The sequence below is a fragment of the Portunus trituberculatus genome, chromosome 21, assembly GCF_017591435.1.
Source record: "Portunus trituberculatus isolate SZX2019 chromosome 21, ASM1759143v1, whole genome shotgun sequence".
NCBI lineage: Eukaryota > Metazoa > Arthropoda > Malacostraca > Decapoda > Portunidae > Portunus > Portunus trituberculatus.
In genome coordinates, this window is record NC_059275.1 from 12,313,600 (window position 1) to 12,329,533 (window position 15,934).

The 15,934-nt window shown below is 41.8% G+C and overlaps 1 long non-coding RNA gene across 1 annotated transcript in view; it reads right to left on the reverse strand.

The window, feature by feature from the left end:
- The window catches only part of LOC123507239, a 280,074-nt gene that overhangs the window by 19,540 nt on the left and 244,600 nt on the right, over window positions 1-15,934 (reverse strand). Inside the window, exon 6 of the long non-coding RNA XR_006675629.1 lies at window positions 11,145-11,173. This is a non-coding gene — a long non-coding RNA (uncharacterized LOC123507239). The remainder of the gene's footprint in view (window positions 1-11,144; window positions 11,174-15,934) is intronic.

Genomic DNA, 15,934 nt, shown 5'->3' on the forward strand with positions numbered 1-15,934 from the left:
TGATAATAATATTAACAATAATAATAAAAATAACAATAATAATAATAATAATAATAATAATAATAATAATAATAATAATAATAATAATAATAATAATAATAATAATAATAATGAAATAACATAATGAAATAATAGAAGAATGAAAGAAAAGGAAGAAGAAGAAGAAGAAGAAGAAGAAGAAGAAGAAGAAGAAGAAGAAGAAGAAGAAAGTAAAAAAGAAAAAGAGAGAGAGAGAGAGAGAGAGAGAGAGAGAGAGAGAGAGAGAGAGAGAGAGAGAGAGAGAGAGAGAGAACAAAAAATAAGACCAGAGATACAATGATTAGCGAAGGAGAGAGGAAGCTCTGGAAAAAAAAGTTCGGAAAAAAGAGGAGAGGGAATAAAAACAATAGTCAGCAGTAGAGAGGGTGAGGGAGAGGGAGAGGGTGGTGATAACTTAATCATGGCGAGGCTAAGCAAGACATTAGTGTGTGTGTGTGTGTGTGTGTGTGTGTGTGTGTGTGTGTGTGTGTGTGTGTGTGTGTGTGTGTGTGTAAAACTGGGTGAAAACTTGGTTTGGTGGGTGGATGGACGGGATACCATCAACACACACACACACACACACACACGGAAAATAAATGAAAATAAATAATCACGATAACAATCTTTAAAAATAAAAGAAACGTTAAAATAAATCAATAAACATACGAGGAAGAAGAAAAGAGAGGAGGAGGAGGAGGAGGAGGAGGAGGAGGAGGAGGAGGAGGAGGAGGAGGAGATGGAAGAGGAAGCAGGTGAGTGAACACGGATGTAAACAAGACCACAAGCAGGTGCCAGCCAACTATATAGGTGAGTGCAGGTGAGGTTGGCCACAATTTGCAGGTAAGAGAGCGACGATGAGCCACACTCCCTCCCTCCCTATGAATAATGCATCACTCTCACCAACACCCACGAGGAGGAGGAGGAGGAGGAGGAGGAGGAGGAGGAGGGGAACAGCATCCATACCACCACCAACACCAATAAAACTAGAAGGAGAAGGAGAAGAAGGAGCTGAAGGAAGTAGGGAACGAGTAGGAGCAAGAATAAGGAGTAGGAAATGGCGAAAGACGCAGAAGTATAGGAAGTAAAACACAGCATCTAGTCTCATAAATACCACCACCACCACCACCACCCGAAGGAAGAGTAGCAACAATAGATAGGAGTAGGAAGGAATATAAAAAGCAGTACACACTTTCTCAAATACCATCACCAAGAGTACGTAGAGTAGTAAGGGGAAGAGGGAAGAGTAAGAGCAGCATGAGAGAGTAGAAAGGATAGTTGTAAGTAAAATAGTAATAAGCGCAATAGTAGGAGAAGAAAGAGGAACGTAAGGAGAGATGAAGAGGAGAAAGAGAAGTATAATAAAAGTAGAGAGAGGTTAGGGCAGAATAAATTGAAGAAAAGGATGTTGTAGTAGTAGTAGTAGTAGTAGTAGTAGTAGTAGTAGTAGTAGTAGAGAAGTATCAAGCACGTATCTAACAAACGCAAAACAAAAACAAAAAAAAAAAAATAAATAAAAATAACATCCCACATCAACGTTACCAAGCAGAGGATGGAACGATGCGAGGGAGCGAGGCGTCCACACAACAGGCTGGAGAGCGCGGCGAGGCGGCGAGGGTAAAAGCAACCAAACTAGGCGAAAAACCCACTATAATTGACAAGGCCGCCCCCGTAGCCAGTAATATCTTCATCCGCGTCACTGGCAACACTGCGAACCGCCACCTGCAGTGCTGCCAACACCCCCGACGAGAGATCACGACGCGTTCCTTTGAGAGCGCCACACGACCATCTTTGCTGTTTACTGGTGTTCTCGTGCTTAGTGCTTAGTTTGTGTGTGTGTGTGTGTGTCTGTGTGTGTGTGTGTGTGTGTGTGTGTGTGTGTGTGTGTGTGTGTGTGTGTGTGTGTGTGTGTGTGTGTGTGTGTGTGTGTGTGTGTGTGTGTGTGTGCGTGCGCGCGTTGGCGATGCTGTACAGGAGCGAAGATCTGATAGGAGGCGATTCCATTAGCAGAGTGTGTGTGGTGCCGCCAGCTGGTCCACTACCACTACCACCACCACCACCACCACCACTATTACTATACTACTACTACTACAACCTTTCGCCTCCACCTTCCACAATCCACACATCTCTTTCGCAACACTCCATTCCTTCAATTTCATCATTCTTTCTACCTCCTCGTCCTCCTCCAACAGCTCATCAACCCCTCCATTACCTCTAAATCCATCCACTCCTACCATCCTCTTCCACAGACTCCTCTCACTTCATGCCACCTAACCCACCTGTAACTCCACGCATCCACAGAACACCACAGAACCTCCACACACACAGCACCAACCACCACCATTCCTACACATCTCCCGTTTTTTTTCGGTCACCCGCGTGGTCATCCATCTCTCCTGCCTTCCTTCCCTGCCTCTCTCCCTCCTCCACCCCACGGCTCCACCCACCACCATTATCAAAGGGATTAGGTTTCTTAGGTTGAATTATGATCGCTGATAAGATGCTGGATGCTCAAGATCTATTGATTATGCGTTACAGGAAGAGAGGGTCCTTCTTTGGCGGGGCAGAGCGGTGGTGGTGATGCTGTCTGGTTGTGGTGCACTGGTAGTGGTGGAGAGTGGAAGGGGAGGAGTGTGGAGGTGGTGGATGGTGAGTAAGTAGTTTCAAGGTGGAAGGAGTACCGGGAAAGTGGCGGTTAATTGATGCTAATAGAGTTGAAGGTGGTAGTAGTGGTAGTGGTGGTGGTGGTGTTCAGGTGGTAATGGGTTGGGGAAGAAGAGGATGATGGGGAGTGGCTGTGAAAATGAGAGAGAGAGAGAGAGAGAGAGAGAGAGAGAGAGAGAGAGAGAGAGAGAGAGAGAGAGAGAGATCATTCTCACCATTCCATCACAGTCTTTTCACCGACACAACCCCTTCCATTCCTACCCTTGTCGAGTATAGAAAACCAGGCATCTCACAGCCTTCCATCTCTCCACCAACTCTCTCCCTCCATTCATAAATTCTCCAAACCAGGCGGACACACCTCCCACCATCCTCTCCCTTCCTCTCTCTCGCTCTTTCTCTCCCTCCCTGTCTTCTCTACATCCACACTAAAACATTTCACATTAATCTCTCACCTAACCCTTACTTCCCTTCCTCGTCTAAACCCCAAACCTTCCCTCCCCTCCGTAGTCTCCCTTCTCCCTCCTCCTCACAACTCTCATCTCCTAATGCGACCATCAAGGATAATTTGGAAGGAAAATATGCATGAGTTTCCAGGTGGTCCCTCGCCCCTCCGCCTCGCCCAGCCTGCGCGCGCCTCCCTCGCTCCCTCCCATCGCTTGAATCACGACACAAAACTACACTGCACGCTCCGCCTCGCTCTTATACCGCTACACCACCGTTTTTTAAGGTAAACTGGGGACTTTTAAGGGGTTACTGTGTTTCTCTCTCTCTCTCTCTCTCTCTCTTGCGTTTCTTTATCTCATATCCGTTTTCTTCGTTGGATTTCAAGGAGTTATTTCGTTATTCTATTTTCTGATTTTTGTATTGTTTATTTTTCTTGTTAGGAAATATAGGGTCTGCTATCTCTCTCTCTCTCTCTCTCTCTCTCTCTCTCTCTCTCTCTCTAAATGGGGAAACCTTGAATGTTAATTGAAACTGTACTGCGGTGAGGGAGCATGACTCTCTCTCTCTCTCTCTCTCTCTCTCTCTCTCTAGTACATAATCTTTCCATGAATATTCACTTCCCTTTTCTCTCTCTCTTTTTTTTTTCTAAACAAGAAGTATATTACGTTTTTTGGAACATTTTAATTTAGTTTTCCCGGAGGAGGAGGAGGAGGAGGAGGAGGAGGAGGAGGAGGAGGAGGAGGAGGAGGAGGAGGAGGAGGAGGAGAGATTTACCACACACGGGTAAGATTTTTAAACCGATGCACGATGAATCTAGTCTTACGATCATAGGACACGACAGGTAGAGAGAGAGAGAGAGAGAGAGAGAGAGAGAGAGAGAGAGAGAGAGAGAGAGAGAGAGAGAGAGAGAGAGAGAGAGTACATTTACTGCTGTTTCTCGTGTATGACTTGAGAAAAAGGAGTAAAAAAATCAAATGCTAAGAGAAGAATTAGGAGGAAAATGGACATAACACACAAATTTTTGCTCGTTTAAGGTAAAGGCAAAGAAATAAAAAAAGAAAATCAAGTTAAGGAGAGAAAGAAAGAGAAAACAAACGTAGTCATGGAACTTATATGCAAATCAATGAACAAAACTGAAGATGAAAAAAAAAGAGAAGAGAAAAAAGAAAAAAAGAACGCAATAAATTTAATAGAATAATGCAGTAAGCTAATGATAGAGAAAAGAAATAAAAAAATAGGCATACAATGAAAGGAAGAATATATCAAATTGAAAATATTAGCAATTAGGATTTTTCACGTATACTTATGAACAATACCAATAAGAAAAAAATAGGAGAAAAGTGCAACGAAAGGAAATAAAAAAAAAAAAACGAGAAACAATATTAACCATGTAATTTACACATAGTCTATAACGGGATGGTGGTGATGGTGGTGGTGGTGGGAGGGTAAGATGGGGAGGAGCCTTCGCTATTACTATCCTGCCATTATCCTACGTATACCTTAGCTTATCACCAACAACCCAATCAGGACCAACAAGTCTGCTGCTGCTTGTTCTTCCTTCGTTGTTGTTGTTGTTGTTGTTGTTGGTGGTGGTGGTGGTGGTGATAGTAGTAGCAGCAAATGTAGATAAGCATGATAATGATGATAATAATAATAATAATAATAATAATAATAATAATAATAATAATAATAATAGCACACGACAGGTATTCAAGGTGTAATGCCATAAATTAGCCTTGACTGCAGGTAACTGACATAAATGCAAGCAGGTGCGGAGAGAGAGAGAGAGACTGGTAATGTGATGTAGCGAGTGTGGTGTGGTGTGTGCGGTGGTGTGTGTGTGGCGCGCAGAGAGAGAGGTGGGAGGAGAGACAGGAGGGAACTAGAGGAGGAGGAGGAGGAGGAGGAGGAGGAGGAGGAGGAGGAGGAGGAGGAGGAGGAGGAGGAGGAGGAGGAGGAGGAGGAGGAGGAGGGGCGGACCAGCGATGAGGGAGGTCGTCAGTTGTAACTTTTGGTGGGGACGGGATAGCTGGGTTGAGACTGCCGCCTTTCTCAACTCACCTTCCCCTTCTCCCTCTCCCCCAACACACACACACACACACACACACACACACACACACACACACACACACACACACACACACGAGCCAGAAAAAAAAGACCAACACATTCTCAAAACGCACGAATCTCGATAAAAAAGCAAAAAACAAACATGATAGGAGGCTGGCAGTCAAAATGGAGGGTGAATCCAGAGCGATGTTTGGGTTGGTGCGAGTGATGCTACGGAATCGAACGAAACTGCAAGGAAGTGAGCGAAGGTTTGAGGCGAGGCTTGGAGACGCGGGACCACCAACAGGCAACTGCGCTCACTCGATGCACCACCCCAGCTAATGTGTAATTACTTCACTTATCTCCCTGCCCTCCACTCTCACCAAGACGGCCCTCGCAGACCCACGCTCAGATGAATGCCTGCCTCAGTCTCTCGCTCTTCCGCTCTCTCGCCCTACCCAGCTCTTCCTCCCACCCTGCCTCGCCGCTCTTACTTCTAATCTTCACCCCTTTTTTCTTCTGGTCTTTCTTATTCCTGATTTCTCTCCTTATCAATTTCCATATTTTCTTTCTCTATTTTTTTTTTTTTTTTGCCTCCGTTCTCTTTTTGTGCTTGTTCCTGTTATTCCATCTTCCTCTTCTCTTACCGTGTACTCCTATTCGTAATCCATTGATTTTAATCTTCGTGTTCTTCCTTCCCTTTATTCTTTCCTCCTGTCTCCTTACCCGCTCTTTGCTTCAACTCTCTTTTCTCCATCCACTTGTTAACCCCCACTCCTCCTCCTCCTCCTCCTCCTCCTTTATTCTTCCCTCGCGTGGGTTTTAGCATTCATATGATTACTTCTTTTCTTCCTTTTAATCTTGCGTGGTGTTTTCTCCTCTTTCGTTCCTCATAATTCTCGTTCCTTCTTTCACTGTCTCAATTTATGCCTTTTTTCCCTTTGTCATGTAATATTTAGTTCTTTTCTTCTTCTTCTCTCACGACCTAACGCCATCTTTCGGTCTTTCACCAAAACTGCACCACGAAACACAAACATAAATACCTCTAAACGCATTGCAGAGAGAGAGAGAGAGAGAGAGAGAGAGAGAGAGAGAATTTTGTCCTGTATATATATATTTTTTTCCGCCACCACTATCATAATAATTGGAGATCATTATAAGACGCAAAAACAATCCAGTTCTCAAAAGGGAAGTTTATAGAATTCTTGTTCTTTGATCCTTTATAGAAAACGAGACGCGAGATCACAAGGTACTCAGGTCCATAAAAGGAGGTTTATATATTTTTTGTCAGAGAGAGAGAGAGAGAGAGAGAGAGAGAGAGAGAGAGAGAGAGAGAGAGAGAGAGAGAGAGAGAGAGAGAGAGAGAGAGATTTAACTTTTTTTTCGCATCCTAAAGGAAAAACTACAATTTATCTTCGTTTATATTTACTTTATTAGACTGTTGGATTTTCCTTTTAAATGCGAACTGTTACAGAACACTCACTTTTAAATTCTAACAAGTAAATAAATATTCTTCTTATCACAATCAACAACCAACAAACTCATTCACAACCATAATTTGAGGTGATCATTCTATTCACTTGTTACTCTTTTCCCCTTTCTCTTTTTCTTTTTCCCTTCCTTCTTTTTCTTTAAGTCTTTTCCTATTTTCTCTTTTTCTCTAAATATTTTCCCCTTTCTCCTTTTTCTCTAAGACTTTTCCTCCTCTTTTTTCCCTAAGTTTCTTCCCCTTTCTTTTTCTTTTCTCTAAGTCTTTTAACCTTTTCCCTTTCTTTCTCTAAGTCTTCCTCTTTTCTTTTTTCTCTCAGTCTTTTCCTCTTCTTTTTTCTAAGTCTCCTCCCATTTTTTTTCTCTAAGTCTTTCCTCTTTTCTCTTTTTTTTCTCTAAGTCTTTCCCCTTTCTCCTTTTTTTTTTTTTCTCTGCCTTCATCAACGTCAGAATGGTCTCAAGGAGGTTAATGGAGCTGTATATAGTGACTAGCTTGATTAATATGTAAGATGAGAGTCTTATTTTGATTCCATTCACTTCTCGTTTTCCAGGAGTTGCAGCTTTAATTTCTTTTCTTTCAGGTGCATTACATATAGTTTAAGTGTGATCTGTATCAAACTTCTGCATGAACTGATGTATTGACTTCAAACAGTTCTGGGTAGAGAGCAAAGTATTTCAGAATCTCACTTAGTTATTTCTTTGGTCTCTAGGAAGTCCTTGGGCAAGAATAGAACGTTTTAGAATACAGGCAGGATCTTTTCAACCCTTCCCACTGCCACAAAATTGATCTCATCACATACAGCTTTTAGACACCCCACTATGAGTCTCGAATATTTTTTTATTAGCCACGAGAAGATAAAATTAACCCTTTCCTTTTATTATATGCGTCCATGCAAACATTTTTTTTCTTTACTGTCTTTACAACGCTCTGAATGCTAACAAAGGGCGACCGTAGCAGTAAAAGGGTTAAGGGATCATTAATTTTACAAGGCCCTTATACACACAGGTGGTCTTATAACTGTACCTGGCTCTCCTGCTCTCCTCTTAACCCGCTTAGCACCGGCTGTGGAACACCTGTAATTAGCATCAAGGTAGAGTGGTTTTCAAGGTCTTTATAAATGTAGAGTAATGTGTGAGAGTTTACCTGCCTTCTTCTTTACATTGTGCGTCTCATACACCGTCACCAGAGCACCTGTGTATTCTTCAACACTTTTTATTGATGTTGTGGTTATTATATAGTGTTTCTTGTTATTTATTGATGAATGTACAGGCCTAATCTGTCCGTATATTAACATTGTGCAACTTCTGTACTACCAGCGTATCATTTGTTCATAAAGTGCTGTATTTCTAAGGTTTTTATATATTGTTGTAATGTATAGCGTTTTCTCGTTACGTATTTATAAATGTCCTGGCCTAGTTTGTCTTTATATTAACACCGTACAAATTATATACTGTCAGCGTATTACCTATTAATGAGGTTCTATATTCTTTAAGGTTTTCAGAAATGTTGAGGTCATGTATAGCGTTTCCCGTTACGTATATACAAATTTCCGGGCCCAGTATGCCTATTTATTGACATGACGCTCGATCTCTGAGCTGATTCTACATCAAGTCCATGCTGAGCTTCTGTATTTCTTGGTGCACTTTTCAAGACCTTCGGAAACTACCCGACATTCATACACACATATTGCTAATTGTTCTGACTCACCTGTTTGTATATGAACCTGATACTCTATATTAAGTCTATATCAATTCTATGCAAAGTTATTGAGTCCCTGTGTTTTGCAGTACAGCTGGAAATCACTTAGGCATTCATACACAACTCTTGTTTATCGTCCTCACTTCATTTGCTTCTATGGTTCAGTAGTGCTCGAGATAATTCAGTTGTTACTTATCTTCCCTTTTATTATAGCTTCTAAGACCTACAAAAAATATTTAGAAACTCTTACGCGCCTGTAATGAATGGCCCTCACGTCACCTGTTCATCCGCTACGGTAAAGCAGTGCTCAAAACTTCCGAACAATTCCTTGCGGTTCCTACATACCCATTGCAATCTGCACAGTCATTGCCAACCAGGAATCGAGCAACACACCGCACTCACTCACCGCTTACCGTCTCCCTCAAGAATAGAGTGCCGTGTTGAGGCCATCAGTAGACTAGAATAGAAATGAAGGGATATATAAGCGAAACAGATGATTTTTGACTACTACTATACACTTATCTAACTCCTCTCTCTTCCCTCAACGCTTTATGTTAATCTAAAATTCCAGACCAGTCGAAAATTTAATGTTGCGACCGTCAGCAGATAAGAGGTATCAAAATGAAAGGTAAATGATAAACAACGTGGAAATTAATGATATAGGTAACCATTTCTCCTCCCTCACTGTCTTTTAACCTCGAGTCTCTAACAAGCTGAGAAACTTAAGACCGTCAGCAAATTAACCTCTTCAGCACTGGGACACATTTTTACCTTGAGATTTGTGTATGATCAGACCAATTTATTGACATTAGGAAGGGTCTATGGACGTCAGAAGATTAACGGCCACAGTCTTCACTATTCTAATCCCCCATCATGAGTTTCTGAAGCTGTATAAAATCACCAAATAGTAACCAGAAGGAATATGGAAACTCGTCATGGTACTGAAAGGGTTAATGAATCAGAGAGGAAGTATAACCAATAAGCACCGTGGAAATAAATGGTACAGGTGAATGGTACAGGTTAATTACTTCTATACCATACATCTCCTTAACCCACTCTCTCTCTCTCTCTCTCTCTCTCTCTCTCTCTCTCTCTCTCTCTCTCTCTCCTCAGCCATACACACGCACCGCCTTCAGGGACAGTCTACAGGTACAAAACACCTGTTCAACCATACGTGCTTAATTAACCTCCCTGCACCATCTCCCCGCGCCACGTACAGTCCTTGCTACAGTGTCCGTACCACCTTGTCAATCCTGTACGTACCCCGCGTCCCATTACTGTCACCTGCCGCCACACACACACACACACACACACACACACACACACACACACACACACACACACACACACACACACACACACATGGGCGTCCATTTGTAAGGTGTACCCAAAACCTGTTCCGTCTACCCTGAGAACAGAGGCCGCAGATCTCTAATTCTCTCTCTCTCTCTCTCTCTCTCTCTCTCTGGTTGTACAGTAGTGATATATTTGTGCGTTTTTATTATTTGTTTTTGTTTTTATTTTTGTTGGGATGTTTTTGTTCTTGTTCTTGTTTATGATCCTGTTCCTGTTCTTGTTCTTGTTCCTCTGGTTTATGTTGTTGTTGTTGTTGTTTATGTTCCTGTTCTTGTTTTTCGCTCTTGTTGTTGTTTTTCTTAAGTTATTACATTATCTAGCGGTTTCTTTAACAAATCACTATACATCTTTAATAAATTTATCTGTATATTCTCTCTCTCTCTCTCTCTCTCTCTCTCTCTCTCTCTCTCTCTCTCCTCTCCCAATTTGGCTCCAGCACACACTTGGGACGCCATTAACCCTTCTTCTCCTCCTCCTCCTCCTCCTCCTCCTCCTCCTCCTCCTCCATAACACCATTGGACGTGTAATAAAAACCGCTCCTTCACTCCTCCGCTTAAGACAACAAGAAACCCGAGGGAGAAAACGGGGAACATTCACTCTTTCTCTCCCCACCTTCATCACACACACACACACACACACACACACACACACACACACACACACACACACACACACACACACACACACACGAGATATTACGTACATGTGAGCGTCGCCATTATTTTACTTGCTCCTCCTCCTGTTGTAGTTGTTGTTGTTTTTGTTTTTATTGTTGTTGTTGTTGCTGTTGTTGAATTATTTCTTTTTTCCTATTTTTCTTTTCCTTTCTTTCTTTCTTTCATCTTGTTTTTTTTTTTCTTCTTGTTCATCATCATCTTTTTTGTTTTTCTATCTTCATCTTCCTTTTTCTTTTTTCTTTTTTTCTTTTTCTTTTATTTTTCTGCTGCTGCTGCTTCTGTTATATTCTCTTACTTTTTTATTTCTTCTTTTTCTCCTCCTCCTCCTTTTCTTTTCTTTCTCTTCCTCTCCCTCCTCATGTTTTTCTTCTTGTTCTTATTGTCGTTCCTCCTCTTTCTTCTTCTCCTCCTCCTCCTCCTCCCTCTACTACTATTGCTACTACTACTACTACTACTACTACTACTACTACTACTACTACTACTACTACTACTACTACCACCACCACCACCACCACCACCACCACCACCACCACCACCACCACAAAAACTACTACTACTACAACAACAACAACAACAACAACAACAACAACAACAACAACTACTACTACTATTACTACTACTATACTATTTCTACTACTCTATATTACTACTACTATTACTACTACTACTGCTACTACTACTACTACTACTACTACTACTACTACTACTACTACTACTATTACAATGCAAGAAATAATACGTACAGTACATACCTTTCTTAAGAGTGATTGGTTATTGTGGTCTGTAAATAAACCAATGAGGAAGTAAATAAATTAGAAATAAAGAAATAAATGAATGCAGAGCGAAGTTTTATGCGCCAAATTAGAAACACGCGTATGAATGAAATACAAATCAGTGCTAACAACTCAGTGAAAAAAAATAATGAATATATATCGAACGCCATCTGTCGGCTATGAAAGACAGTGACAAGAATATCAATTTTGTTTTAATGAACTACGAAACATCCAGCACAGAGAGAGAGAGAGAGAAAGAGAGAAGGAAATATAAATAGATGAATAATGAAATGACAATGATAATGACGATGATGATGATGAAGGATGTGCTAATACTAGTCTATATCCTGTATACTAATTAAAAAAAAAAAAAAAACAGGAGTAAAAGTGAGAATGTAAATAGATGACTGAAAATGATAAACTGTGATGATGGTGGTTGTGTTGGTGGTAGTGGTGGTGGTGGTGGTGGTGGTAAAAAAAAAAAAAAACACCGAAGAAATTAAATACAGATGAATAGTAATGATAAAGTAAATGGACGGAAAAAGAATAGTGATAATGATAGTTTTGGTGGTGACAATAATACGAAAGAAAAAAAAATGCAAGAACAATGATGATAATGCAAAGAGATAAATGAAGGAATAGGAGATGATGAAAATAGTGTTAGTGATGATAACAATAAAGAAAGAATGAAAAAAAAATATTAAAAAATCATAACAAGTAAATAGAAATAAATAAAAAATCCACTTTAACATTCAATCTTAAAAAAACAAAATAAAAAAACTCAAATCAACGCAAACTCGAACGCGCTCCCAACACACCACCCCTCACAGCGCTCTCATGGCAGCCTCATCCCACCTTATCCCTGTGTCCTTTCCCGCCCAGCCATTGAAGTCCTTAACATGCCCAACATTTTCTTAGGAGTCCATTTTTGAGGGCGTGTGGAGGTGCCCAATGAAGCAGACTCCCTCCGACTCGCGCCCAAGCAGCAGCGAATGATATTTCAAAGGTGTGAAGAACAAAGCGTTTCGTTCTGTGATTGGCTGAGGAGAGCGGAAGGTGTTAAATGAGGGCGGGGTCTAGCGCCTTCTCCGGGATATCTCACACCTTTGTTTTCTCAGTCGTAGCGATGTTGTTGACGGGAGAGGATTCATGTTTGTCGGGTCTGCGTAAGGTGCGAGGGTGTGTGAGTGCGTGGGTGAAGCGTAAGAGGCTCAAGGAGGGTTGTTTTATAGAGTAATTGGGGTGTAAAGTAGGAGGAGGAGAAAGAGACTGGGGGTAGTAAGGTTGGCTCATAGGCTGCCAGTGCTCCCTCGTCTTGTCCCTCGTAACTGGCCAAGTACCGCGTCTCTCTCTCTCTCTCTCTCTCTCTCTCTCTCTCTCTCTCTCTCTCTCTCTCTCTCTCTCTCTCTCGCAAGATAACAGTACATCAAAGTGACACCAGCGAGATGAACCCAAGATTTCTTACCACTGTTTTTCTTGCTCATCGCGACGGCGGCAGCTTGAACCCCGGGGATGCAGCGGTCGTGAGAGAGAGAGAGAGAGAGAGAGAGAGAGAGAGAGAGAGAGAGAGAATACATTTACTGCTGTTTTCGTGTATGACTTGAGAAAAGGGGTAAAAAATCAAATGTTAAGAGAAGAATTATAGGAGGAAATTAACGTAACACAGAAACACAAAGAAAACGTGGTATACTGCCCGCTACAAAATGAGAGAAGTTGAGGTCGCCGGACGAACTAATAACAAGATAGGGATGATGAGAAAGAAGTAGATAAATGAAGGGAGAAATGGAAGAGTTTGAATAAAGAAGGTGAGAGGAATAAGACAAGGAAAAGGAAATAAGATTATGCATGGTTAAAACTGACAACTAAACAAGAGAGAGAGAGAGAGAGAGAGAGAGAGAGAGAGAGAGAAAAAGGGGAAAAGAAGGAAACAGTTCAGAATGAGACAACGAAGAGACAAACAACGCAAGACTGAAAAAAGAGAGACGCTGATAAAAAAAAGAGAAGAAAGAGATAGAGACAGAAAAAACAAAAAAATATTCAAAGCACAGAGAAAAACTGGTGAATAACGGAATGAAATTGAGAAAAATTAACTAAACTGAGATAGACAAGAAGAGAAGAATCGAATAGAGACAGAGAAGAACACATTGGACAGAGACACGGAGACAGAAAAGAATAAGACAAAAAAGGAAAGAAAAGAAGAGAATGCTAAATAAACAGAAAAAAAAGGAAAGGAGATAAGATGGACGGTATGGAGAGAATCAGACAGACAGACAGACAGACAGACAGACAGACAGACAGAATAATCATGCACATGGATCTGACAGAGAGAAATGAGAAAAATAAATGAGAAAAAAAGAAAATATGCAGGAAGAAAAGATGAATGAGAGAGAGAGAGAGAGAGAGAGAGAGAGAGAGAGAGAGAGAGAGAGAGAGAGAGAGAGAGAGAGAGAGAGACAGATGAGAGAGAGAGAGAGAGAGAGAGAGAGAGAGAGAGAGAGAGAGAGAGAGAGAGAGAGAACCAGAGAGAACCAGAGAGAAAAACACGCACCTGATAATGAAAAGAAAAAAAAAGAAAAGGAGAGGATGAAGCAAAAAAAAATGAGGATACGAAAGATAAAGAAACAAAGTAATAAGAAAGAATGAAGAAGAAAAAGAGACAAAGAGAGACACAAACATCTAAAAAAAACAAAAGAAAGAAAATAAAGAAAGGAGAAAAATAACCAGTAAAAATAGAGAAGGATAGAAATAGGTAAGATACAAACAATACAACAGAGAGAGAGAGAGAGAGAGAGAGAGAGAGAGAGAGAGAGAGAGAGAGAGAGAGAGAGAGAGAGAGAGAGAGAGAGAGAGAGAGAGAGACAGACACTTCCTCCTTCCTGCCCGACACACACGGAGACTTGGCAGAGACACAGAGGGAGGAAAGAGAGACAACAACTGACGCAGGAAGATCTAGTGAGTGATTAGTGTGGTAACAATAGACAGGCGTTAATTACCGACTCGGAGGCGCCATAAAGCTAGAGAACGCTTGTTAATGGTCACCTCACACACACACACACACACACACACACACACACACAGACGGACATCTCTCTCCTTCACTCCTAAGCCACAAACATAAAGGTCAGAATGTTATGGTTAGAAAGGCTTGTAATGGACCTTATATAAGTGTGTGTGTGTGTGTGTGTGTGTGTGAATGTGAGCTTGTAAATCTCTCTCTCTCTCTCTCTCTCTCTCTCTCTCTCTCTCTCTCTCTCTCTCTCTCTGATATATGACTGCAAAGAACTTTCATATATATTTCTCCTCCTCTTTCTCCTCCTCTTCCTCCTCCTCCTCCTCCTCCTATCCCTACTCCATCTTCTTTTCTTTCTCTTTCTCCTTCTCCTCCTCAAATCTTATTCTTATTGTTTGTCGAATTATTTCTTTAACTTTAATACTTTCTCTCTCTCTCTCTCTCTCTCTCTCTCTCTCTCTCTCTCTCTCTCTCTCTCTCTCTCTCTCAGGAAGATAAGGAAGGACGAACATCAGGTGTCAGTGTTGAAGATTCCACAGCTGACCGCAAGAGGGAGTTAAGGAGGGCGCCTCTCTCTCCCTCTCTCTCTCTCTCTCTCTCTCTCTCTCTCTCTCTCTCTCTCTCTCTCTCTCTCTCTCTCTCTCTCTCTCTCTGGATATCTTGACTATGCAAAATAGAACAGGGCGAAGAGAGAGAGAGAGAGAGAGAGAGAGAGAGAGAGAGAGAGAGAGAGAGAGAGAGAGAGAGAGAGAGAGAGAGAGAGAGAGAGAGAGAGAGAGAGGAGGAGGAGGAGGAGGAGGAGGAGGAGGAGGAGGAAAAGGAAGATGAGATGTAGGAAGACAATGAAAAGGAGGAGAAGAAGGTAGAAGAGAAGAAAAGACGGAGCTAAGATGGAGGAAGATGAAAATTAAAAGAAGGATGAGCAAGAGAAATAGGAAGAAGAGGAGGAGGAGGAAGAAGAAGAGGAGACGCTGAGGTAGAGAAAAGGGATCACGGACCAAGAAAGCGAGGATGAGAAGACGAATGAGGAGGAGGAGGAGGAGGAGGAGGAGGAGGAGGAGGAGGAGGAGGAGGGAAGGGAAAGGAGGAATTTTAACGAGGCATCTTAAAACTTCATGTGCTTTGCTCCTGGTTTTACGAGAGGAGGAGGAGGAGGAGGAGGAGGAGGAGGAGGAGAAAAGGAAGGGGAGGAAGAGGAGGAAGAATGATAATAGCAAACCAAACAGAATAACACAACATAACAATATAATAAAAATGTCCAACGTCTCTCTCTCTCTCTCTCTCTCTAATTGGTAGCTAAAAATACAAGATGGTCTGACAAATTCCACGAGAGAGAGAGAGAGAGAGAGAGAGAGAGAGAGAGAGAGAGAGAGAGAGAGAGAGAGAGAGAGAGAGGCGGTAAACAAGATATGCACAAGGACGATAGAGAGCATGAGTCACGCGGCACAGAGATAAGCCGTTACTTGATTATAGATTGTGTGTGTGTGTGTGTGTGTGTGTGTGTGTGTGTGTGTGTGTGTGTGTGTGTGTGTGTGTGTGTGTGTGTGTACGTGCTTCCACTAGGGTATGTCTGTTACGTACACTTCATTAATACTCCACGTACATACTAAATAAGCACGGCACGAGAAGCTCATTAGTGTACGTACGTGTGTGTGTGTGTGTGTGTGTGTGTGTGTGTGTGTGTATACCAACCACAAATAACTGAAGTCTCTCATATGTAAGATAAACCCCGAAAGATTTACCTCCTCCTCCTCCTCCT